At 43.5% G+C, this 26,674-nt stretch overlaps 1 protein-coding gene across 1 annotated transcript in view; it reads left to right on the top strand.

Moving 5' to 3' along the window:
* Positions 1–26,674, top strand: part of adgrb3 (adhesion G protein-coupled receptor B3) — a 1,095,571-nt gene that overhangs the window by 421,929 nt on the left and 646,968 nt on the right. The gene's annotated exons all lie outside the window — the stretch shown is intronic.

The raw sequence follows: 26,674 nt of genomic DNA, 5'->3' as shown, positions 1-26,674 counted from the left end.
TGCATTATTTTATTAATTGGGGAAGTGGGAAACTCTGCATTATTTTATGGATTGGGGGAAGGGGGAAACTCTGCATTATTTTATGGATGGATGGATGTGGGAAACTCTGCAATATTTTATGGATTTGGCGAAGGGGGAAACTCTGCATTATTTTATGGATTGGGGGAAGGGGGAATCTCTGCATTATTTTATGGATTGGGGGAAGGGGGCATCTCTATTATCTTATGGATTGGGGAATGGGGCAACTCTGCATTATTTTATGGATTAGGGAAGTGGGCATCTCTATTATCTTATGGATTGGGGAAGGGGGCAACTCTGCATTATTTTATGGATTGGGGGAAGGGGGAAACTCTGCATTATTTTATTAATTGGGGAAGGGAGAAACTCTGCATTATTTTATGGATTGGGGGAAGGGGGAATCTCTGCATTATTTTATTAATTGGGGAAGGGGGAAACTCTGCATTATTTTATGGATTGGGGGAAGGGGGAATCTCTGCATTATTTTATGGATGGATGGATGGGGGAAACGCTGCATTATTTTATGGATTGGGGGAAGGGGGAAACTCTGCATTATTTTATGGATTGGGGGAAGGGGGAAACTCTGCATTATTTTATGGATTGGGGAAGGGGGAAACTCTGCATTATTTTATTAATTGGGGAAGGGAGAAACTCTGCATTATTTTATGGATTGGGGGAAGTGGGAATCTCTGCATTATTTTATTAATTGGGGAAGGGGGAAACTCTGCATTATTTTATGGATTGGGGGAAGGGGGAAACTCTGCATTATTTTATGGATTGGGGGAAGGGGGAATCTCTGCATTATTTTATGGATTGGGGGAAGGGGGTAACTCTGCATTATTTTCTGGATTGGGGGAAGGGGGAATCTCTGCATTATTTTATGGATTGGGGGAAGGGGGCAACTCTGCATTATTTTATGGATTGGGGGAAGGGGGAATCTCTGCATTATTTTATGGATTGGGGGAAGGGGGCAACTCTGCATTATTTTATGGATTGGGGGAAGGGGGAATCTCTGCATTATTTTATTAATTGGGGAAGGGGGAAACTCTGCATTATTTTATGGATTGGGGGAAGGGGGAAACTCTGCATTATTTTATGGATTGGGGGAAGGGGGAAACTCTGCAATATTTTATGGATGTGGCGAAGGGGGAAACTCTGCATTATTTTATGGATTCGGGAAGGGGGCATATCTGCAATATTTTATGGATTGGGGAAGGGGGAAACTCTGCATTATTTTATTAATTGGGGAAGGGGGAAACTCTGCATTATTTTATGGATTGGGGAAGGGGGAAACTCTGCATTATTTTATTAATTGGGGAAGGGGGAAACTCTGCATTATTTTCTGGATTGGGGGAAGGGGGAATCTCTGCATTATTTTATGGATTGGGGGAAGGGGGAATCTCTGCATTATTTTATGGATGGATGGATGGGGGAAACTCTGCAATATTTTATGGATGTGGTGATGGGGGAAACTCTGCATTATTTTATGGATTGGGGAAGCGGGCATCTCTGCATTATTTTATGGATTGGGGAAGGGGACATCTCTGTATTATCTTATGGATTTGGGAAGGGGGCATCTCTGCTTTATTTTATGGATGTGGCGAAGGGGGAAACTCTGCATTATTTTATGGATTATGGACGGGGGAAACTCTGCATTATTTTATGGATTGGGGAAGGGGGAAACTCTGCATAATTTTATGGATTGGGGGAAGGGGGCAACTCTGCATTATTTTATGGATTGGGGGAAGGGGGAATCTCTGCATTATTTTATTAATTGGGGAAGGGGGAAACTCTGCATTTTTTTATGGATTGGGGGAAGGGGGAATCTCTGCATTATTTTATGGATGGATGGATGGGGGAAACTCTGCATTATTTTATGGATTGGGGGAAGGGGGAAACTCTGCATTATTTTATGGATTGGGGGAAGGGGGAAACTCTGCATTATTTTATGGATTGGGGAAGGGGGAAACCTGCATTATTTTATGGATTGGGGACGGGGGCATCTCTGCATTATTTTATGGATTGGGGAAGTGGGCATCTCTATTATCTTATGGATTGGGGAAGGGGGCAACTCTGCATTATTTTATGGATTGGGGAAGTGGGCATCTCTATTATCTTATGGATTGGGGAAGGGGGCAACTCTGCATTATTTTATGGATTGGGGGAAGGGGGAAACTCTGCATTATTTCATTAATTGGGCAAGGGCGAAACTCTGCATTATTTTATGGATTGGGGGAAGGGGATATCACTGCATTATTTTATTAATTGGGGAAGGGGGAAACTCTGCATTATTTTATGGATTGGGGAAGGGGGAAACTCTGCATTATTTTATGGATTGGGGGAAGGGGGAATCTCTGCATTATTTTATGGATTGGGGGAAGGGGGCATCTCTGCATTATTTTTTGGATTGGGGGAAGGGGGAATCTCTGCATTATTTTATGGATTGGGGGAAGGGGGCAACTCTGCATTATTTTTTGGATTGGGGGAAGGGGGAATCTCTGCATTATTTTATGGATTGGGGGAAGGGGGCAACTCTGCATTATTTTTTGGATTGGGGGAAGGGGGAATCTCTGCATTATTTTATGGATTGGGGAAGGGGGAAACTCTGCATTATTTTATGGATTGGGGGAAGGGGGAATCTCTGCATTATTTTATGGATTGGGGGAAGGGGGCAACTCTGCATTATTTTTTGGATTGGGGGAAGGGGGAATCTCTGCATTATTTTATGGATTGGGGGAAGGGGGCAACTCTGCATTATTTTATGGATTGGGGGAAGGGGAATCTGCATTATTTTATGGATTGGGGAAGGGGGCAACTCTGCATTATTTTATGGATTGGGGTAAGGGGGAATCTCTGCATTATTTTATTAATTGGGGAAGGGGGAAACTCTGCATTATTTTATGGATTGGGGAAGGGGGAAACTCTGCATTATTTTATGGATTGGGGGAAGGGGAAACTCTGCAATATTTTATGGATGTGGCGAAGGGGGAAACTCTGCATTATTTTATGGATTGGGGAAGGGGGCATATCTGTATTATTTTATGGATTGGGGAAGGAGGCATCTCTGCATTATTTTATGGATTGGGGAAGTGGGCATCTCTATTATCTTATGGATTGGGGAAGGGGGCAACTCTGCATTATTTTATGGATTGGGGAAGTGGGCATCTCTATTATCTTATGGATTGGGGAAGGGGGCAACTCTGCATTATTTTATGGATTGGGGGAAGGGGGAAACTCTGCATTATTTCATTAATTGGGGAAGGGCGAAACTCTGCATTATTTTATGGATTGGGGGAAGGGGGAATCTCTGCATTATTTTATTAATTGGGGAAGGGGGAAACTCTGCATTATTTTATGGATTGGGGGAAGGGGGAAACTCTGCATTATTTTATGGATGGATGGATGTGGGAAACTCTGCAATATTTTATGGATTTGGCGAAGGGGGAAACTCTGCATTATTTTATGGATTGGGGGAAGGGGGAATCTCTGCATTATTTTATGGATTGGGGGAAGGGGGCAACTCTGCATTATTTTTTGGATTGGGGGAAGGGGGAACCTCTGCATTATTTTATGGATTGGGGGAAGGGGGCAACTCTGCATTATTTTATGGATTGGGGGAAGGGGGAATCTCTGCATTATTTTATGGATTGGGGGGAGGGGGCAACTCTGCATTATTTTATGGATTATGGGAAGGGGGAATCTCTGCATTATTTTATTAATTGGGGAAGGGGGAAACTCTGCATTATTTTATGGATTGGGGGAAGGGGGAAACTCTGCATTATTTTATGGATTGGGGGAAGGGGGAAACTCTGCAATATTTTATGGACGTGGCGAAGGGGGAAACTCTGCATTATTTTATGGATTGGGGAAGGGGGCATATCTGCATTATTTTATGGATTGGGGAAGGGGGAAACTCTGCATTATTTTATGGATTGGGGGAAGGGGGAAACTCTGCATTATTTTATGGATGTGGCGAAGGGGGAAACTCTGCATTATTTTATGGATTGGGGGAAGGGGGAATCTCTGCATTATTTTATGGATTGAGGGAAGGGGGTAACTCTGCATTATTTTTTGGATTGGGGGAAGGGGGAATCTCTGCATTATTTTATGGATTGGGGGAAAGGGGGAAACTCTGCATTATTTTATGGATTGGGGGAAGGGGGAATCTCTGCATTATTTTATGGATTGGGGGAAGGGGGCAACTCTGCATTATTTTATGGATTGGGGGAAGGGGGAATCTCTGCATTATTTTATTAATTGGGGAAGGGGGAAACTCTGCATTATTTTATGGATTGGGGAAGGGGGAAACTCTGCATTATTTTATGGAATGGGGGAAGGGGGAAACTCTGCAATATTTTATGGATGTGGCGAAGGGGGAAACTCTGCATTATTTTATGGATTGGGTAAGGGGGCATATCTGCAATATTTTATGGATTGGGGAAGGGGGAAACTCTGCATTATTTTATTAATTGGGGAAGGGGGAAACTCTGCATTATTTTCTGGATTGGGGGAAGGGGGAATCTCTGCATTATTTTATGGATTGGGGAAGGGGGAAACTCTGCATTATTTTATGGATTGGGGGAAGGGGGAATCTCTGCATTATTTTATGGATGGATGGATGGGGGAAACTCTGCAATATTTTATGGATGTGGTGAAGGGGGAAACTCTGCATTATTTTATGGATTGGGGAAGCGGGCATCTCTGCATTATTTTATGGATTGGGGAAGGGGACATCTCTGTATTATCTTATGGATTTGGGAAGGGGGCATCTCTGCTTTATTTTATGGATGTGGCGAAGGGGGAAACTCTGCATTATTTTATGGATTATGGACGGGGGAAACTCTGCATTATTTTATGGATTGGGGAAGGGGGAAACTCTGCATAATTTTATGGATTGGGGGAAGGGGGCAACTCTGCATTATTTTATGGATTGGGGGAAGGGGGAATCTCTGCATTATTTTATTAATTGGGGAAGGGGGAAACTCTGCATTCTTTTATGGATTGGGGAAGGGGGAATCTCTGCATTATTTTATGGATGGATGGATGGGGGAAACTCTGCATTATTTTATGGATTGGGGGAAGGGGGAAACTCTGCATTATTTTATGGATTGGGGGAAGGGGGAAACTCTGCATTATTTTATGGATTGGGGAAGGGGGAAACCTGCATTATTTTATGGATTGGGAATGGGGGCATCTCTGCATTATTATATGGATTGGGGAAGTGGGCATCTCTATTATCTTATGGATTGGGGAAGGGGGCAACTCTGCATTATTTTATGGATTGGGGAAGTGGGCATCTCTATTATCTTATGGATTGGGGAAGGGGGCAACTCTGCATTATTTTATGGATTGGGGGAAGGGGGAAACTCTGCATTATTTCATTAATTGGGCAAGGGCGAAACTCTGCATTATTTTATGGATTGGGGGAAGGGGATATCACTGCATTATTTTATTAATTGGGGAAGGGGGAAACTCTGCATTATTTTATGGATTGGGGAAGGGGGCAACTCTGCATTATTTTATGGATTGGGGGAAGGGGGAAACTCTGCATTATTTCATTAATTGGGCAAGGGCGAAACTCTGCATTATTTTATGGATTGGGGGAAGGGGATATCACTGCATTATTTTATTAATTGGGGAAGGGGGAAACTCTGCATTATTTTATGGATTGGGGAAGGGGGAAACTCTGCATTATTTTATGGATTGGGGAAGGGGGAAACTCTGCATTATTTTATGGATTGGGGGAAGGGGGAAACTCTGCATTATTTTATGGATTGGGGGAAGGGGGAATCTCTGCATTATTTTATGGATTGGGGGAAGGGGGCAACTCTGCATTATTTTTTGGATTGGGGGAAGGGGGAATCTCTGCATTATTTTATGGATTGGGGGAAGGGGGCAACTCTGCATTATTTTATGGATTGGGGGAAGGGGAATCTCTGCATTATTTTATGGATTGGGGGAAGGGGGCAACTCTGCATTATTTTATGGATTGGGGGAAGGGGGAAATCTCTGCATTATTTTATTAATTGGGGAAGGGGGAAACTCTGCATTATTTTATGGATTGGGGGAAGGGGGAAACTCTGCATTATTTTATGGATTGGGGGAAGGGGGAAACTCTGCAATATTTTATGGATGTGGCGAAGGGGGAAACTCTGCATTATTTTATGGATTGGGGAAGGGGGCATATCTGTATTATTTTATGTATTGGGGAAGGGGGCATCTCTGCATTATTTTATGGATTGGGGAAGTGGGCATCTCTATTATCTTATGGATTGGGGAAGGGGGCAACTCTGCATTATTTTATGGATTGGGGAAGTGGGCATCTCTATTATCTTATGGATTGGGGAAGGGGGCAACTCTGCATTATTTTATGGATTGGGGGAAGGGGGAAACTCTGCATTATTTCATTAATTGGGGAAGGGCGAAACTCTGCATTATTTTATGGATTGGGGGAAGGGGGAATCTCTGCATTATTTTATTAATTGGGGAAGGGGGAAACTCTGCATTATTTTATGGATTGGGGGAAGGGGGAAACTCTGCATTATTTTATGGATGGATGGATGTGGGAAACTCTGCAATATTTTATGGATTTGGCGAAGGGGGAAACTCTGCATTATTTTATGGATTGGGGGAAGGGGGAATCTCTGCATTATTTTATGGATTGGGGGAAGGGGGCAACTCTGCATTATTTTTTGGATTATGGGAAGGGGGAATCTCTGCATTATTTTATTAATTGGGGAAGGGGGCAACTCTGCATTATTTTATGGATTGGGGGAAGGGGGAAACTCTGCATTATTTTATGGATTGGGGGAAGGGGGAAACTCTGCAATATTTTATGGGCGTGGCGAAGGGGGAAACTCTGCATTATTTTATGGATTGGGGAAGGGGGCATATCTGCATTATTTTATGGATTGGGGAAGGGGGCATCTCTGTATTATCTTATGGATTGGGGAAGGGGGCAACTCTGCATTATTTTATGGAATGGGGAAGGGGGCATCACTGCATTATTTTATGGATTGGGGAAGTGGGCATCTCTGTATTATCTTATGGACTGGGGAAGGGGGCAACTCTGCATTATTTTATGGATTGGGGTAGGGGGAAACTCTGCATTATTTTATGGATTGGGGGAAGGGGGAATCTCTGCATTATTTTATGGATTGGGGAAGGGGGAAACTCTGCATTATTTTATGGATTGGGGAAGGGGGAAACTCTGCATTATTTTATGGATTGGGGAAGGGGGAATCTCTGCATTATTTTATGGATTGGGGGAAGGGGGAATCTCTGCATTATTTTATGGATGTGGCGAAGGGGGAAACTGCATTATTTTATGGATTGGGGAAGGGAGAAACTCTGCATTATCTTATGAATTGGGGAAGCGGGAAACTCTGCATTATTTTATGGATTGGGGGAAGGGGGCATCTCTGCATTATTTTATGGATGTGGCGAAGGGGGAAACTCTGCATTATTTTATTAATTGGGGGAAGGGGGCATCTCTGCATTATTTTATGGATGTAGCGAAGGGGGAAACTCTGCATTATTTTATGGATTGGGCGAAGGGGGAAACTCTGCATTATTTTATGGATAGTGGAAGGGGGAATCTCTGCATTATTTCATGGATGGGGGGAAGGGGGAATCTCTGCATTATTTTATGGATTGGGGGAAGGGGGAATCTCTGCATTATTTTATGGATTGGGGGAAGGGGGCAACTCTGCATTATTTTTTGGATTGGGGGAAGGGGGAATCTCTGCATTATTTTATGGATTGGGGGAAGGGGGCAACTCTGCATTATTTTATGGATTGGGGGAAGGGGAATCTCTGCATTATTTTATGGATTGGGGGAAGGGGGCAACTCTGCATTATTTTATGGATTGGGGAAGGGGGAAATCTCTGCATTATTTTATTAATTGGGGAAGGGGGAAACTCTGCATTATTTTATGGATTGGGGGAAGGGGGAAACTCTGCATTATTTTATGGATTGGGGGAAGGGGGAAACTCTGCAATATTTTATGGATGTGGCGAAGGGGGAAACTCTGCATTATTTTATGGATTGGGGAAGGGGGCATATCTGTATTATTTTATGTATTGGGGAAGGGGGCATCTCTGCATTATTTTATGGATTGGGGAAGTGGGCATCTCTATTATCTTATGGATTGGGGAAGGGGGCAACTCTGCATTATTTTATGGATTGGGGAAGTGGGCATCTCTATTATCTTATGGATTGGGGAAGGGGGCAACTCTGCATTATTTTATGGATTGGGGGAAGGGGGAAACTCTGCATTATTTCATTAATTGGGGAAGGGCGAAACTCTGCATTATTTTATGGATTGGGGGAAGGGGGAATCTCTGCATTATTTTATTAATTGGGGAAGGGGGAAACTCTGCATTATTTTATGGATTGGGGGAAGGGGGAAACTCTGCATTATTTTATGGATGGATGGATGTGGGAAACTCTGCAATATTTTATGGATTTGGCGAAGGGGGAAACTCTGCATTATTTTATGGATTGGGGGAAGGGGGAATCTCTGCATTATTTTATGGATTGGGGGAAGGGGGCAACTCTGCATTATTTTTTGGATTGGGGGAAGGGGGAACCTCTGCATTATTTTATGGATTGGGGGAAGGGGGCAACTCTGCATTATTTTATGGATTGGGGGAAGGGGGAATCTCTGCATTATTTTATGGATTGGGGGAAGGGGGCAACTCTGCATTATTTTATGGATTATGGGAAGGGGGAATCTCTGCATTATTTTATTAATTGGGGAAGGGGGAAACTCTGCATTATTTTATGGATTGGGGGAAGGGGGAAACTCTGCATTATTTTATGGATTGGGGGAAGGGGGAAACTCTGCAATATTTTATGGGCGTGGCGAAGGGGGAAACTCTGCATTATTTTATGGATTGGGGAAGGGGGCATATCTGCATTATTTTATGGATTGGGGATGGGGGCATCTCTGTATTATCTTATGGATTGGGGAAGGGGGCAACTCTGCATTATTTTATGGAATGGGGAAGGGGGCATCACTGCATTATTTTATGGATTGGGGAAGTGGGCATCTCTGTATTATCTTATGGACTGGGGAAGGGGGCAACTCTGCATTATTTTATGGATTGGGGAAGGGGGAATCTCTGCATTATTTTAAGGATTGGGGTAGGGGGAAACTCTGCATTATTTTATGGATTGGGGGAAGGGGGAATCTCTGCATTATTTTATGGATTGGGGAAGGGGGAAACTCTGCATTATTTTATGGATTGGGGAAGGGGGAAACTCTGCATTATTTTATGGATTGGGGAAGGGGGAATCTCTGCATTATTTTATGGATTGGGGGAAGGGGGAATCTCTGCATTATTTTATGGATGTGGCGAAGGGGGAAACTGCATTATTTTATGGATTGGGGAAGGGAGAAACTCTGCATTATCTTATGGATTGGGGAAGCGGGAAACTCTGCATTATTTTATGGATTGGGGGAAGGGGGCATCTCTGCATTATTTTATGGATGTGGCGAAGGGGGAAACTCTGCATTATTTTATTAATTGGGGGAAGGGGGCATCTCTGCATTATTTTATGGATGTAGCGAAGGGGGAAACTCTGCATTATTTTATGGATTGGGCGAAGGGGGAAACTCTGCATTATTTTATGGATAGTGGAAGGGGGAATCTCTGCATTATTTCATGGATGGGGGGAAGGGGGAATCTCTGCATTGTTTTATGGATTGGGGGAAGGGGGAATCTCTGCATTATTTTATGGATGGGGGGAAGGGGGAATCTCTGCATTATTTTAAGGATTGGTGTAGGGGGAAACTCTGCATTATTTTATTAATTGGGGAAGGGGGAAACTGCATTATTTTATGGATTGGGGGAAGGGGAAAACTCAGCATTATTTTATGGATGGGGGAAGGGGGAAACTCTGCATTATTGTATGGACGGGGGAAGTTAGAAACTGCATTATTTTATGGATTGGGGAAGGGGGAAACTGCATTATTTTATGGATTGGGGGAAGGGGGATCTCTGCATTATTTTAAGGATTGGTGTAGGGGGAAACTCTGCATTATTTTATTAATTGGGGAAGGGGGAAACTGCATTATTTTATGGATTGGGGGAAGCGGGAATCTCTGCATTATTTTATGGATGGATGGATGGGGGAATCTGCATTATTTTATGGATTGGGGAAGGGGGCATCTCTGCATTATTTTATGGATGGATGGATGGGGGAATCTGCATTATTTTATGGATTGGGGGAAGGGGGAAACTGCATTATTTTATGGATTGGGGAAGGGGGAAACTCTGCATTATTTTATGGATTGGGGAAGGGGGCATCTCTGCATTATTTTATGGATTGGGGGAAGAGGGAATCTCTGCATTATTTTATGGATGGGGGAAGGGGGAATCTCTGCATTATTTTATGGATTGGGGGAAGGGGGAAACTCTGCATTATTTTATGGATGTGGCGAAGGGGGAAACTGCATTATTTTATGGATTGGGGAAGGGAGAAACTGTGCATTATTTTATGGATGGATGGATTCGGGAAACTCTGCATTATTTTATGGATTGGGGAATGGGGCATCTCTGCATTATTTTATGGATTGGGGAAGGGGGCATCTCTGTATTATCTTATGGATTGGGGAAGGGTGCAACTGCATTATTTTATGGATTGGGGAGGGGGGCATCTCTGTATTTTCTTATGGATTGGGGAAGGGGGCAACTGCATTATTTTATGGATTGGGGAAGGGGGCATCTCTGCATTATTTTATGGATTGGGGGAAGGGCGAAACTCTGCATTATTTTATGGATGTGGCGAAGTGGGAAACTCTGCATTATTTCATGGATTGGGGAAGGGGGAAACTCTGCATTATTTTATGGATTGGGGAAGGGGGCATCTCTGTAAAATCTTATGGATTGGGGAAGGGGGCATCTCTGCATTATTTTATGGATTGGGGGAAGGGGGAATCTCTGCATTATTTTATGGATTGGGGGAAGGGGGAATCTCTGCATTATTTTATGGATTGGGGGAAGGGGGCAACTCTGCATTATTTTATGGATTATGGGAAGGGGGAATCTTTGCATTATTTTATTAATTGGGGAAGGGGGAAACTCTGCATTATTTTATGGATTGGGGGAAGGGGGAAACTCTGCATTATTTTATGGATTGGGGGAAGGGGGAAACTCTGCAATATTTTATGGACGTGGCGAAGGGGGAAACTCTGCATTATTTTATGGATTGGGGAAGGGGGCATATCTGCATTATTTTATGGATTGGGGAAGGGGGAAACTCTGCATTATTTTATGGATTGGGGGAAGGGGGAAACTCTGCATTATTTTATGGATGTGGCGAAGGGGGAAACTCTGCATTATTTTATGGATTGGGGGAAGGGGGAATCTCTGCATTATTTTATGGATTGAGGGAAGGGGGTAACTCTGCATTATTTTTTGGATTGGGGGAAGGGGGAATCTCTGCATTATTTTATGGATTGGGGGAAAGGGGGAAACTCTGCATTATTTTATGGATTGGGGGAAGGGGGAATCTCTGCATTATTTTATGGATTGGGGGAAGGGGGCAACTCTGCATTATTTTATGGATTGGGGGAAGGGGGAATCTCTGCATTATTTTATTAATTGGGGAAGGGGGAAACTCTGCATTATTTTATGGATTGGGGAAGGGGGAAACTCTGCATTATTTTATGGATTGGGGGAAGGGGGAAACTCTGCAATATTTTATGGATGTGGCGAAGGGGGAAACTCTGCATTATTTTATGGATTGGGTAAGGGGGCATATCTGCAATATTTTATGGATTGGGGAAGGGGGAAACTCTGCATTATTTTATTAATTGGGGAAGGGGGAAACTCTGCATTATTTTATGGATTGGGGAAGGGGGAAACTCTGCATTATTTTATTAATTGGGGAAGGGGGAAACTCTGCATTATTTTCTGGATTGGGGGAAGGGGGAATCTCTGCATTATTTTATGGATTGGGGAAGGGGGAAACTCTGCATTATTTTATGGATTGGGGGAAGGGGGAATCTCTGCATTATTTTATGGATGGATGGATGGGGGAAACTCTGCAATATTTTATGGATGTGGTGAAGGGGGAAACTCTGCATTATTTTATGGATTGGGGAAGGGGGAAACTCTGCATTATTTTATTAATTGGGGAAGGGGGAAACTCTGCATTATTTTCTGGATTGGGGGAAGGGGGAATTTCTGCATTATTTTATGGATTGGGGAAGGGGGAAACTCTGCATTATTTTATGGATTGGGGGAAGCGGGCATCTCTGCATTATTTTATGGATTGGGGAAGGGGACATCTCTGTATTATCTTATGGATTTGGGAAGGGGGCATCTCTGCTTTATTTTATGGATGTGGCGAAGGGGGAAACTCTGCATTATTTTATGGATTATGGACGGGGGAAACTCTGCATTATTTTATGGATTGGGGAAGGGGGAAACTCTGCATAATTTTATGGATTGGGGGAAGGGAGCAACTCTGCATTATTTTATGGATTGGGGGAAGGGGGAATCTCTGCATTATTTTATTAATTGGGGAAGGGGGAAACTCTGCATTATTTTATGGATTGGGGAAGGGGGAATCTCTGCATTATTTTATGGATGGATGGATGGGGGAAACTCTGCATTATTTTATGGATTGGGGGAAGGGGGAAACTCTGCATTATTTTATGGATTGGGGGAAGGGGGAAACTCTGCATTATTTTATGGATTGGGGAAGGGGGAAACCTGCATTATTTTATGGATTGGGGAAGGGGGCATCTCTGCATTATTATATGGATTGGGGAAGTGGGCATCTCTATTATCTTATGGATTGGGGAAGGGGGCAACTCTGCATTATTTTATGGATTGGGGGAAGGGGGAAACTCTGCATTATTTCATTAATTGGGCAAGGGCGAAACTCTGCATTATTTTATGGATTGGGGGAAGGGGATATCACTGCATTATTTTATTAATTGGGGAAGGGGGAAACTCTGCATTATTTTATGGATTGGGGAAGGGGGCAACTCTGCATTATTTTATGGATTGGGGGAAGGGGGAAACTCTGCATTATTTCATTAATTGGGCAAGGGCGAAACTCTGCATTATTATATGGATTGGGGGAAGGGGATATCACTGCATTATTTTATTAATTGGGGAAGGGGGAAACTCTGCATTATTTTATGGATTGGGGAAGGGGGAAACTCTGCATTATTTTATGGATTGGGGAAGGGGGAAACTCTGCATTATTTTATGGATTGGGGGAAGGGGGAAACTCTGCATTATTTTATGGATTGGGGGAAGGGGGAATCTCTGCATTATTTTATGGATTGGGGGAAGGGGGCAACTCTGCATTATTTTTTGGATTGGGGGAAGGGGGAATCTCTGCATTATTTTATGGATTGGGGGAAGGGGGCAACTCTGCATTATTTTATGGATTGGGGGAAGGGGAATCTCTGCATTATTTTATGGATTGGGGGAAGGGGGCAACTCTGCATTATTTTATGGATTGGGGGAAGGGGGAAATCTCTGCATTATTTTATTAATTAGGGAAGGGGTAAACTCTGCATTATTTTATGGATTGGGGGAAGGGGGAAACTCTGCATTATTTTATGGATTGGGGGAAGGGGGCATATCTGTATTATTTTATGTATTGGGGAAGGGGGCATCTCTGCATTATTTTATGGATTGGGGAAGTGGGCATCTCTATTATCTTATGGATTGGGGAAGGGGGCAACTCTGCATTATTTTATGGATTGGGGAAGTGGGCATCTCTATTATCTTATGGATTGGGGAAGGGGGCAACTCTGCATTATTTTATGGATTGGGGGAAGGGGGAAACTCTGCATTATTTCATTAATTGGGGAAGGGCGAAACTCTGCATTATTTTATGGATTGGGGGAAGGGGGAATCTCTGCATTATTTTATTAATTGGGGAAGGGGGAAACTCTGCATTATTTTATGGATTGGGGGAAGGGGGAAACTCTGCATTATTTTATGGATGGATGGATGTGGGAAACTCTGCAATATTTTATGGATTTGGCGAAGGGGGAAACTCTGCATTATTTTATGGATTGGGGGAAGGGGGAATCTCTGCATTATTTTATGGATTGGGGGAAGGGGGCAACTCTGCATTATTTTTTGGATTGGGGGAAGGGGGAACCTCTGCATTATTTTATGGATTGGGGGAAGGGGGCAACTCTGCATTATTTTATGGATTATGGGAAGGGGGAATCTCTGCATTATTTTATTAATTGGGGAAGGGGGAAACTCTGCATTATTTTATGGATTGGGGGAAGGGGGAAACTCTGCATTATTTTATGGATTGGGGGAAGGGGGAAACTCTGCAATATTTTATGGGCGTGGCGAAGGGGGAAACTCTGCATTATTTTATGGATTGGGGAAGGGGGCATATCTGCATTATTTTATGGATTGGGGAAGGGGGCATCTCTGTATTATCTTATGGATTGGGGAAGGGGGCAACTCTGCATTATTTTATGGAATGGGGAAGGGGGCATCACTGCATTATTTTATGGATTGGGGAAGTGGGCATCTCTGTATTATCTTATGGACTGGGGAAGGGGGCAACTCTGCATTATTTTATGGATTGGGGAAGGGGGAATCTCTGCATTATTTTAAGGATTGGGGTAGGGGGAAACTCTGCATTATTTTATGGATTGGGGGAAGGGGGAATCTCTGCATTATTTTATGGATTGGGGAAGGGGGAAACTCTGCATTATTTTATGGATTGGGGAAGGGGGAAACTCTGCATTATTTTATGGATTGGGGAAGGGGGAATCTCTGCATTATTTTATGGATTGGGGGAAGGGGGAATCTCTGCATTATTTTATGGATGTGGCGAAGGGGGAAACTGCATTATTTTATGGATTGGGGAAGGGGGAAACTCTGCATTATTTTATGGATTGGGGAAGGGGGAAACGCTGCATTATTTTATGGATTGGGGAAGGGGGCAACTCTGCATTATTTTATGGATTGGGGAAGAGGGACATGGCATTATTTTATGGATTGTGCAAGGGGGAAACACTGCATTATTTTATGGATTGGGGGAAGGGGGAAACTCTGCATGATTTTATGGATTGGGGAAGGGGGCAACTCTGCATTATTTTATGGATTGGGGAAGGGGACAACTCTGCATTATCTTATGGATTGGGGGAAGGGGGAAACTCTGCATTATTTTATGGATGGTGGGAAGGGGCAACTCTGCTCTATTTTATGGATTGGGGAAGGGGGAAACTGCATTATTTTATGTATTGGGGAAGGGGGAACTCTGCATTATTTTATGGATGGGGGAAGCGGGAAACTGCATTATTTTATGGATTGGGGAAGGGGCATCTATGCATTATTTTATGGATGGGGGAAGGGGGAAAGTCTGCATTATTTTATGGATAGGGGGAAGGGGAAACTCTGCATTATTTTATGGATGGGGGATGGGGGCAACTCTGCATTATTTTATGGATTGGGGAAGGGGGAAACTCTGCATTATTTTATGGATGGGGGAAGAGGGAAACTGCATTATTTTGTGGATTGGGGAAGGGGGAAACTCTGCATTATTTTATGGATTGTGTAAGTGGGAAGCTCTGCATTATTTTATGGATTGGGGAAGGGGGAAACTCTGCATTATTTAATGGATTGGGGAAGGGGGAAAGTCTGCATCAATTTGTGGATGGGGGAAGGGAGCAACTCTGCATTATTTTATGGATGGGGGAAGGGGACAACTCTGCATTATTTTATGGATTGTGTAAGTGGGAAGCTCTGCATTATTTTATGGATTGGGGAAGGGGGAAACTCTGCATTATTTTATGGTTTGGGGGAAGGGGGAATCTCTGCATTATTCTATGGATTGTGGAAGGGGGAAACACTGCATTATTTTATGGATTGGGGGAAGGGGGAAACTCTGCATTATTTTATGGATTGGGGAAGGGGGAAACACCGCATTATTTTATGGATTGGGGGAAGGGGGAAACTCTGCATTATTTTATGGATTGGGGAAGGGGCATCTATGCATTATTTTATGGATGGGGGAAGGGGGCAACTCTGCATTATTTTATGGATTGGGGGAAGGGGGAAAGTCTGCATTATTTTATGGATTGGGGGAAGGGGAAACTCTATTATTTTATGGATGGGGGATGGGGGAAGGGAGCAACACTGCATTATTTTATGGATGGGGGAAGGGGACAACTCTGCATTATTTTATGGATTGTGTAAGTGGGAAGCTCTGCATTATTTTATGGATTGGGGAAGGGGGAAACTCTGCATTATTTTATGGATTGGGGAAGGGGGCAACTCTGCATTATTTTATGGATTGGGGAAGCGGGAAACTGCATTATTTTATGGATTGTGCAAGGGGGAAACACTGCATTATTTTATGGATTGGGGGAAGGGGGAAACTCTGCATTATTTTATGGATTGGGGAAGGGGGCAACTCTGCATTATTTTATGGATTGGGGAAGGGGGCAACTCTGCATTATCTTATGGATTGGGGAAGGGGGCATCTCTGCATTATCCTATGGATTGGTGAAAGGGGAATCTCTGCATTATTTTACAGATTGGGGGAAGGGGGAAACTTTGCATTATTTTATGGATGGGGGGAAGTGGGAAACTCTGCATTATTTTATGGATGGTGGGAAGGGGCAACTCTGCTCTATTTAATGGATTGGGGAAGGGGGAAACTCTGCATTATTTTATGGATTGGGGAAGGGGGAAACGCTGCATTATTTTATGGATTGGGGAAGGGGGAAACTCTGCATTATTTTATGGATGGATCCATGGGGGAAACTCTGCATTATTTTATGGATTGGGGAAGGGGCATCTATGCATTATTTTATGGATGGGGGAAGGGGGCAACTCTGCATTATTTTATGGATTGGGGAAGGGGGAAACTCTGCATTATTTTATGGATTGGGGAAGGGGGAATCTCTGCATTATTTTATGGATTGGGGAAGGGGGAAAGTCTGCATTAATTTGTGGATGGGGGAAGGGAGCAACTCTGCATTATTTTATGGATGGGGGAAGGGGACAACTCTGCATTATTTTATGGATTGTGTAAGTGGGAAGCTCTGCATTATTTTATGGATTGGGGAAGGGGGAAACTCTGCATTATTTTATGGATTGGGGAAGAGTGAAACTGCATTATTTTATGGATTGTGCAAGGGGGAAACACTGCATTATTTTATGGTTCAGGGAGGGGGGAATCTCTGCATTATTCTATGGATTGGGGAAGGGGGAAACACTGCATTATTTTATGGATTGGGGGAAGGGGGAAACGCTGCATTATTTTATGGATTGGGGAAGGGGGAATCTCTGCATTATTTTATGGATTGTGGAAGTGGGAAACTCTGCATTATTTTATGGATTGTGGAAGGGGGAAACTCTGCATTATTTTATGGATTGGGGAAGGGGGAAACGCTGCATTATTTTATGGATTGGGGAAGGGGGCAACTCTGCATTATTTTGTGGATTGGGGAAGGGGGAATCTCTGCATTATTTTATGGATTGTGCAAGGGGGAAGCAATGCATTATTTTATGGTTTGGGGGAACAGGGATTCTCTGCATTATTTTATGGATTGTGGAAGGGGATACACTGCATTATTTTATGGATTGGGGGAAGGGGTAACTCTGCATTATTTTATGGATTGTGGAAGGGGGAAACTCTGCATTATTTTATGGATTGGGGGAAGGGGGAAACTCTGCATTATTTTATGGATTGTGGAAGGTGGAAACACTACATTATTTTATGGATTGGGGGAAGGGGGAAACAATGCATTATTTTATGGATTGGGGAAGGGGGCAACTCTGCATTATTTTATGAATTGGGGAAGGGGTCAACTCTGCATTATTTTATGGATTGGGGATGGGGGCATCTCTGCATTATCTTATGGATTGGGGAAGGGGGAAACTCTGCAATATTTTACGGGTTGGGGAAGGGGGAATCTCTGCATTATTTTATGGAGTGGGGAAGCGGGCATCTCTGCATTATCCTATGGATTGGGGAAGGGGGAATCTCTGCATTATTTTGCAGATTGGGGGAAGGGGGAAATTCTGCATTATTTTATGGATTGGGGAAGGGGGAAACTCTGCATTATTTTTTGGATGGGGGGAAGTGGGAAACTCTGCATTATTTTATGGATAGTGGAAAGGGGCAACTCTGCTCTATTTTATGGATTGGGGAAGGGGGAAACTCTGCATTATTTTATGGATTGGGGAAGGGGGAACTCTGCATTATTTTATGGATTTGGGAAGCGGGAATCTCTGCATTATTTTATGGATGGGGAAGGGGGAAACTGCATTATTTTATGGATTGTGGGAGGGGGAGCTCTGTTATTTTAGGGATTGGGGAAGGGGGAATCTCTGCATTATTTTTTGGATTGGGGAAGGGGGAAACTCTGCATTATTTTATGGATGGCGGAAGGGGGAACTCTGCATTATTTTATGGATTGGGGAAGGGGGAATGTCAGCATTATTTTATGGATTGGGGATGGGGGCATCTCTGCATTATTTTATGGAATGGGGAAGGGGGAAGCTATGCATTATTTTATGGATGGGGGAAGAGGGAAACTGCATTATTTTATGGATTGGGGAAGGGGGAATCTTTGCATTATTTTATGGATTGGGGAAGGGGGAAAGTTGGCATTTTATGGATGGTGGAAGGGGGAACTCTGCATTATTTTGTGGATTGTGGAAGTGGGAAACTCTGCATTATTTTATGGATTGGGGAAGGGGAAGCTCTTCATTATTTTATGGATTGGGGAAGGGGGAAGCTCTGCATTATTTTATGGATTGGGGGAAGGGGGAAACTGCATTATTTTATGGATTGGGGAAGGGGGAAACTCTGCATTATTTTATGGATTGGGGAAGGGGGCAACGCTGCATTATTTTATGGATTGGGGAAGGGGGAAACTCTGCATTATTTTATGGATTGTGAAAGGGGGAAACACTGCATTATTTTATGGATTGGGGAAGGGGGAAACGCTGCATTATTTTATGGATTGGGGAAGGGGGCAACTCTGCATTATTTTGTGGATTGGGGAAGGGGGCAACTCTGCATTATTTTATGGATTGTGCAAGGGGGAAACACTGCATTATTTTATGGTTTGGGGGAACAGGGAATCTCTGCATTATTTTATGGATTGTGGAAGGGGAAACACTGCATTATTTTATGGATTGGGGGAAGGGGTTAACTCTGCATTATTTTATGGATTGTGGAAGGGGGAAACACTGCATTATTTTATGGATTGGGGGAAGGGGGAAACTCTGCATTATTTTATGGATTGTGGAAGGGGGAAACACTGCATTATTTTATGGATTGGGGGAAGGGGGAAACTCTGCATTATTTTATGGATTGGGGAAGGGGACAACTCTGCATTATTTAATGGATTGGGGAAGGGGGAAAGTCTGCATTAATTTGTGGATTGGGGAAGGGGGCATCTCTGCATTATTTTATGGATTGGGGAAGGGGGAAACGCTGCATTATTTTATGGATTGGGGAAGGGGGAAACGCTGCATTATTTTACGGGTTGGGGAAGGGGGAATCTCTGCATTATTTTATGGAGTGGGGAAGGGGGAATCTCTGCATTATTTTGCAGATTGGGGGAAGGGGGAAACTCTGCATTATTTTATGGATAGTGGAAAGGGGCAACTCTGCTCTATTTTATGGATTGTGGAAGGGGGAAACTCTGCATTATTTTATGGATTGGGGAAGGGGGAACTCTGCATTATTTTATGGATTTGGGAAGCGGGAAACTCTGCATTATTTTATGGATTGTGGGAGGGGGAATCTCAGCATTATTTTATGGATTGGGGATGGGGGCAACTCTGCATTATTTTATGGAATGGGGAAGGGGGAAGCTCTGCATTATTTTATGGATGTGGGAAGAGGGAAACTGCATTATTTTATGGATTGGGGAAGGGGTCAACTCTGCATTATTTTATGGATTGGGGAAGGGGGCATCTCTGCATTATCTTATGGATTGGGGAAGGGGGAAACTCTGCAATATTTTACGGGTTGGGGAAGGGGGAATCTCTGCATTATTTTATGGAGTGGGGAAGCGGGCATCTCTGCATTATCCTATGGATTGGGGAAGGGGGAATCTCTGCATTATTTTGCAGATGGGGGAAGGGGGAAATTCTGCATTATTTTATGGATTGGGGAAGGGGGAAACTCTGCATTATTTTTTGGATGGGGGGAAGTGGGAAACTCTGCATTATTTTATGGATAGTGGAAAGGGGCAACTCTGCTCTATTTTATGGATTGGGGAAGGGGGAAACTCTGCATTATTTTATGGATTGGGGAAGGGGGAACTCTGCATTATTTTATGGATTTGGGAAGCGGGAATCTCTGCATTATTTTTTGGATTGGGGAAGGGGGAAACTCTGCATTATTTTATGGATGGCGGAAGGGGGAACTCTGCATTATTTTATGGATTGGGGAAGGGGGAATGTCAGCATTATTTTATGGATTGGGGATGGGGGCAACTCTGCATTATTTTATGGAATGGGGAAGGGGGAAGCTCTGCATTATTTTATGGATGGGGGAAGAGGGAAACTGCATTATTTTATGGATTGGGGGAAGGGGGAATCTTTGCATTATTTTATGGATTGGGGAAGGGGGAAAGTTGGCATTTTATGGATGGTGGAAGGGGGAACTCTGCATTATTTTGTGGATCGTGGAAGTGGGAAACTCTGCATTATTTTATGGATTGGGGAAGGGGAAGCTCTTCATTATTTTATGGATTGGGGAAGGGGGAAGCTCTGCATTATTTTATGGATTGGGGGAAGGGGGAAACTGCATTATTTTATGGATTGGGGAAGGGGGAAACTCTGCATTATTTTATGGATTGGGGAAGGGGGCAACGCTGCATTATTTTATGGATTGGGGAAGGGGGAAACTCTGCATTATTTTATGGATTGTGAAAGGGGGAAACACTGCATTATTTTATGGATTGGGGAAGGGGGAAACGCTGCATTATTTTATGGATTGGGGAAGGGGGCAACTCTGCATTATTTTGTGGATTGGGGAAGGGGGCAACACTGCATTATTTTATGGATTGTGCAAGGGGGAAACACTGCATTATTTTATGGTTTGGGGGAACAGGGAATCTCTGCATTATTTTATGGATTGTGGAAGGGGAAACACTGCATTATTTTATGGATTGGGGGAAGGGGTTAACTCTGCATTATTTTATGGATTGTGGAAGGGGGAAACACTGCATTATTTTATGGATTGGGGGAAGGGGGAAACTCTGCATTATTTTATGGATTGTGGAAGGGGGAAACACTGCATTATTTTATGGATTGGGGGAAGGGGGAAACTCTGCATTATTTTTTGGATTGGGGAAGGGGGAAAGTCTGCATTAATTTGTGGATTGGGGAAGGGGGCATCTCTGCATTATTTTATGGATTGGGGAAGGGGGAAACGCTGCATTATTTTATGGATTGGGGAAGGGGGAAACGCTGCATTATTTTACGGGTTGGGGAAGGGGGAATCTCTGCATTATTTTATGGAGTGGGGAAGGGGGAATCTCTGCATTATTTTGCAGATTGGGGGAAGGGGGAAACTCTGCATTATTTTATGGATTGGGGAAGGGGGAACTCTGCATTATTTTATGGATTTGGGAAGCCGGAAACTCTGCATTATTTTATGGATGGGGAAGGGGGAAACTGCATTATTTTATGGATTGTGGGAGGGGGAATCTCAGCATTATTTTATGGATTGGGGATGGGGGCAACTCTGCATTATTTTATGGAATGGGGAAGGGGGAAGCTCTGCATTATTTTATGGATGTGGGAAGAGGGAAACTGCATTATTTTATGGATTGGGGAAGGGGGAATCTTTGCATTATTTTATGGATTGGGGAAGGGGGAAATTTGGCATTTTATGGATGGCGGAAGGGGGAACTCTGCATTATTTTGTGGATTGTGGAAGTGGGAAACTCTGCATTATTTTATGGATTGGGGAAGGGGAAGCTCTTCATAATTTTATGGATTGGAGAAGGGGGAAACTCTGCATTATTTTATGGATTGGGGGAAGGGGGAAACTGCATTATTTTATGGATTGGGGAAGGTGGAAACTCTGCATTATTTTATGGATTGGGGAAGGGGGAAACTCTGCATTATTTTATGGATTGGGGAAGGGGGCAACGCTGCATTATTTTATGGGTTGGGGAAGGGGGAAACTCTGCATTATTTTATGGATTGTGAAAGGGGGAAACACTGCATTATTTTATGGATTGGGGAAGGGGGAAACGCTGCATTATTTTATGGATTGGGGAAGGGGGCAACTCTGCATTATTTTGTGGTTTGGGGAAGGGGGAATCTCAGCATTATTTTATGGATTGTGCAAGGGGGAAACACTGCATTATTTTATGGTTTGGGGGAACAGGGAATCTCTGCATTATTTTATGGATTGTGGAAGGGGAAACACTGCATTATTTTATGGATTGGGGGAAGGGGTTAACTCTGCATTATTTTATGGATTGTGGAAGGGGGAAACACTGCATTATTTTATGGATTGGGGGAAGGGGGAAACTCTGCATTATTTTATGGATTGTGGAAGGGGGAAACACTGCATTATTTTATGGATTGGGGGAAGGGGGAAACTCTGCATTAGTTTATGGATTGGGGCAGGGGGCAACTCTGCATTATTTTATGAATTGGGGAAGGGGGCAACTCTGCATTATTTTATGGATTGGGGAAGGGGGCATCTCTGCATTATCTTATGGAGTGGGGAAGCGGGCATCTCTGCATTATCCTATGGATTGGGGAAGGGGGAATCTCTGCATTATTTTGCAGATTGGGGAAGGGGGAAACTCTGCATTATTTTTTGGATAGGGGGAAGTGGGAAACTCTGCATTATTTTATGGATGGTGGAAAGGGGCAACTCTGCTCTATTTTATGGATTGGGGAAGGGGGAAACTCTGCATTATTTTATGGATTGGGGAAGGGGGATCTCTGCATTATTTTATGGATTTGGGAAGCGGGAAACGCTGCATTATTTTATGGTTTGGGGAAGGGGGCATCTCTGCATTATTTTGTGGATTGGGGAAGGGGGCAACTCTGCATTATTTTATGGATTGTGCAAGGGGGAAACACTGCATTATTTTATGGTTTGGGGGAACAAGGAATCTCTGCATTATTTTATGGATTGTGGAAGGGGAAACACTGCATTATTTTATGGATTGGGGGAAGGGGTTAACTCTGCATTATTTTATGGATTGTGGAAGGGGGAAACACTGCATTATTTTATGGATTGGGGGAAGGGGGAAACTCTGCATTATTTTATGGATTGTGGAAGGGGGAAACACTGCATTATTTTATGGATTGGGGGAAGGGGGAAACTCTGCATTATTTTATGGATTGGGGAAGGGGACAACTCTGCATTATTTAATGGATTGGGGAAGGGGGAAAGTCTGCATTAATTTGTGGATTGGGGAAGGGGGCATCTCTGCATTATTTTATGGATTGGGGAAGGGGGAAACACTGCATTATTTTATGGATTGGGGAAGGGGGAAACGCTGCATTATTTTACGGGTTGGGGAAGGGGGAATCTCTGCATTATTTTATGGAGTGGGGAAGGGGGAATCTCTGCATTATTTTGCAGATTGGGGGAAGGGGGAAACTCTGCATTATTTTATGGATAGTGGAAAGGGGCAACTCAGCTCTATTTTATGGATTGTGGAAGGGGGAAACTCTGCATTATTTTATGGATTGGGGAAGGGGGAACTCTGCATTATTTTATGGATTTGGGAAGCGGGAAACTCTGCATTATTTTATGGATGGGGAAGGGGGAAACTGCATTATTTTATGGATTGTGGGAGGGGGAATCTCAGCATTATTTTATGGATTGGGGATGGGGGCAACTCTGCATTATTTTATGGAATGGGGAAGGGGGAAGCTCTGCATTATTTTATGGATGTGGGAAGAGGGAAACTGCATTATTTTATGGATTGGGGAAGGGGGAATCTTTGCATTATTTTATGGATTGGGGAAGGGGGAAATTTGGCATTTTATGGATGGCGGAAGGGGGAACTCTGCATTATTTTGTGGATTGTGGAAGTGGGAAACTCTGCATTATTTTATGGATTGGGGAAGGGGAAGCTCTTCATTATTTTATGGATTGGAGAAGGGGGAAACTCTGCATTATTTTATGGATTGGGGGAAGGGGGAAACTGCATTATTTTATGGATTGGGGAAGGTGGAAACTCTGCATTATTTTATGGATTGGGGAAGGGGGAAACTCTGCATTATTTTATGGATTGGGGAAGGGGGCAACGCTGCATTATTTTATGGGTTGGGGAAGGGGGAAACTCTGCATTATTTTATGGATTGTGAAAGGGGGATACACTGCATTATTTTATGGATTGGGGAAGGGGGAAACGCTGCATTATTTTATGGATTGGGGAAGGGGGCAACTCTGCATTATTTTGTGGTTTGGGGAAGGGGGAATCTCAGCATTATTTTATGGATTGTGCAAGGGGGAAACACTGCATTATTTTATGGTTTGGGGGAACAGGGAATCTCTGCATTATTTTATGGATTGTGGAAGGGGAAACACTGCATTATTTTATGGATTGGGGGAAGGGGTTAACTCTGCATTATTTTATGGATTGTGGAAGGGGGAAACACTGCATTATTTTATGGATTGGGGGAAGGGGGAAACTCTGCATTATTTTATGGATTGTGGAAGGGGGAAACACTGCATTATTTTATGGATTGGGGAAGGGGGAAACTCTGCATTAGTTTATGGATTGGGGAAGGGGGCAACTCTGCATTATTTTATGAATTGGGGAAGGGGGCAACTCTGCATTATTTTATGGATTGGGGAAGGGGGCATCTCTGCATTATCTTATGGAGTGGGGAAGCGGGCATCTCTGCATTATCCTATGGATTGGGGAAGGGGGAATCTCTGCATTATTTTGCAGATTGGGGGAAGGGGGACACTCTGCATTATTTTATGGATTGGGGAAGGGGGAAACTCTGCATTATTTTTTGGATGGGGGGAAGTGGGAAACTCTGCATTATTTTATGGATGGTGGAAAGGGGCAACTCTGCTCTATTTTATGGATTGGGGAAGGGGGAAACTCTGCATTATTTTATGGATTGGGGAAGGGGGATCTCTGCATTATTTTATGGATTTGGGAAGCGGGAAACTCTGCATTATTTTATGGATGGGGAAGGGGGAAACTGCATTATTTTATGGATTGTGGGAGGGGGAGCTCTGCGTTATTTTAGGGATTGGGGAAGGGGGAATCTCTGCATTATTTTTTGGATTGGGGAAGGGGGAAACTCTGCATTATTTTATGGATGGCGGAAGGGGGAACTCTGCATTATTTTATGGATTGGGGAAGGGGGAATCTCAGCATTATTTTATGGATTGGGGGAAGGGGGCATCTCTGCATTATTTTATGGATTGGGGAAGGGGGAAACTCTGCATTATTTTATGGAATGGGGAAGGGGGAAGCTCTGCATTATTTTATGGATGGGGGAAGAGGGAAACTGCATTATTTTATGGATTGGGGAAGGGGGAATCTCTGCATTATTTTATGGATTGGGGAAGGGGGAAAGTTGGCATTTTATGGATGGCGGAAGGGGGAATTCTGCATTATTTTATGGATGGGGGAAGGGGCAACTCTGCATTATTTTGTGGATTGTGGAAGTGGGAAACTCTGCATTATTTTATGGATTGGGGAAGGGGAAGCTGTTCATTATTTTATGGATTGGGGAAGGGGGAAACTCTGCATTATTTTATGTATTGGGGGAAGGGGGAAACTCTGCATTATTTTATGGATTGGGGAAGGTGGAAGCTCTGCATTATTTTATGGATTGGGGAAGGGGGAAACTCTGCATTATCCTATGGATTGGGGAAGGTGGAATCTCTGCATTATTTTGCAGATTGGGGGAAGGGGGAAACTCTGCATTATTTTATGGATTGGGGAAGGGGGAAACTCTGCATTATTTTATGGATTGGGGAAGGGGGAACTCTGCATTATTTTATGGATTTGGGAAGCGGGAAACTCTGCATTATTTTATGGATGGGGAAGGGGGAAACTGCATTATTTTATGGATTGTGGGAGGGGGAGCTCTGCGTTATTTTAGGGATTGGGGAAGGGGGAATCTCTGCATTATTTTTTGGAGTGGGGAAGGGGGAAACTCTGCATTATTTTATGGATGGCGGAAGGGGGAACTCTGCATTATTTTATGGATTGGGGAAGGGGGAATCTCAGCATTATTTTATGGATTGGGGGAAGGGGGCAACTCTGCATTATTTTATGGATTGGTGAAGGGGGAAACTCTGCATTATTTTATGGAATGGGGAAGGGGGAAACTGCATTATTTTATGGATTGGGGAAGGGGGAATCTCTGCATTATTTTATGGATTGGGGAAGGTGGAAAGTTGGCATTTTATGGATGGCGGAAGGGGGAACTCTGCATTATTTTATGGATGGGGGAAGGGGGCAACTCTGCATTATTTTGTGGATTGTGGAAGTGGGAAACTCTGCATTATTTTATGAATTGGGGAAGGGGAAGCTCTTCATTATTTTATGGATTGGGGAAGGGGGAAACTCTGCATTATTTTATGGATTGGGGGAAGGGGGAAACTCTGCATTATTTTGTGGTTTGGGGAAGGGGGAATCTCTGCATTATTTTATGGATTGTGCAAGGG

This window comes from Heterodontus francisci, chromosome 3 (assembly GCF_036365525.1).
Source record: "Heterodontus francisci isolate sHetFra1 chromosome 3, sHetFra1.hap1, whole genome shotgun sequence".
Lineage (NCBI taxonomy): Eukaryota > Metazoa > Chordata > Chondrichthyes > Heterodontiformes > Heterodontidae > Heterodontus > Heterodontus francisci.
Note: the sequence above shows the minus strand (reverse complement) of the source record. Positions and strands in the feature narration are given on the sequence as shown.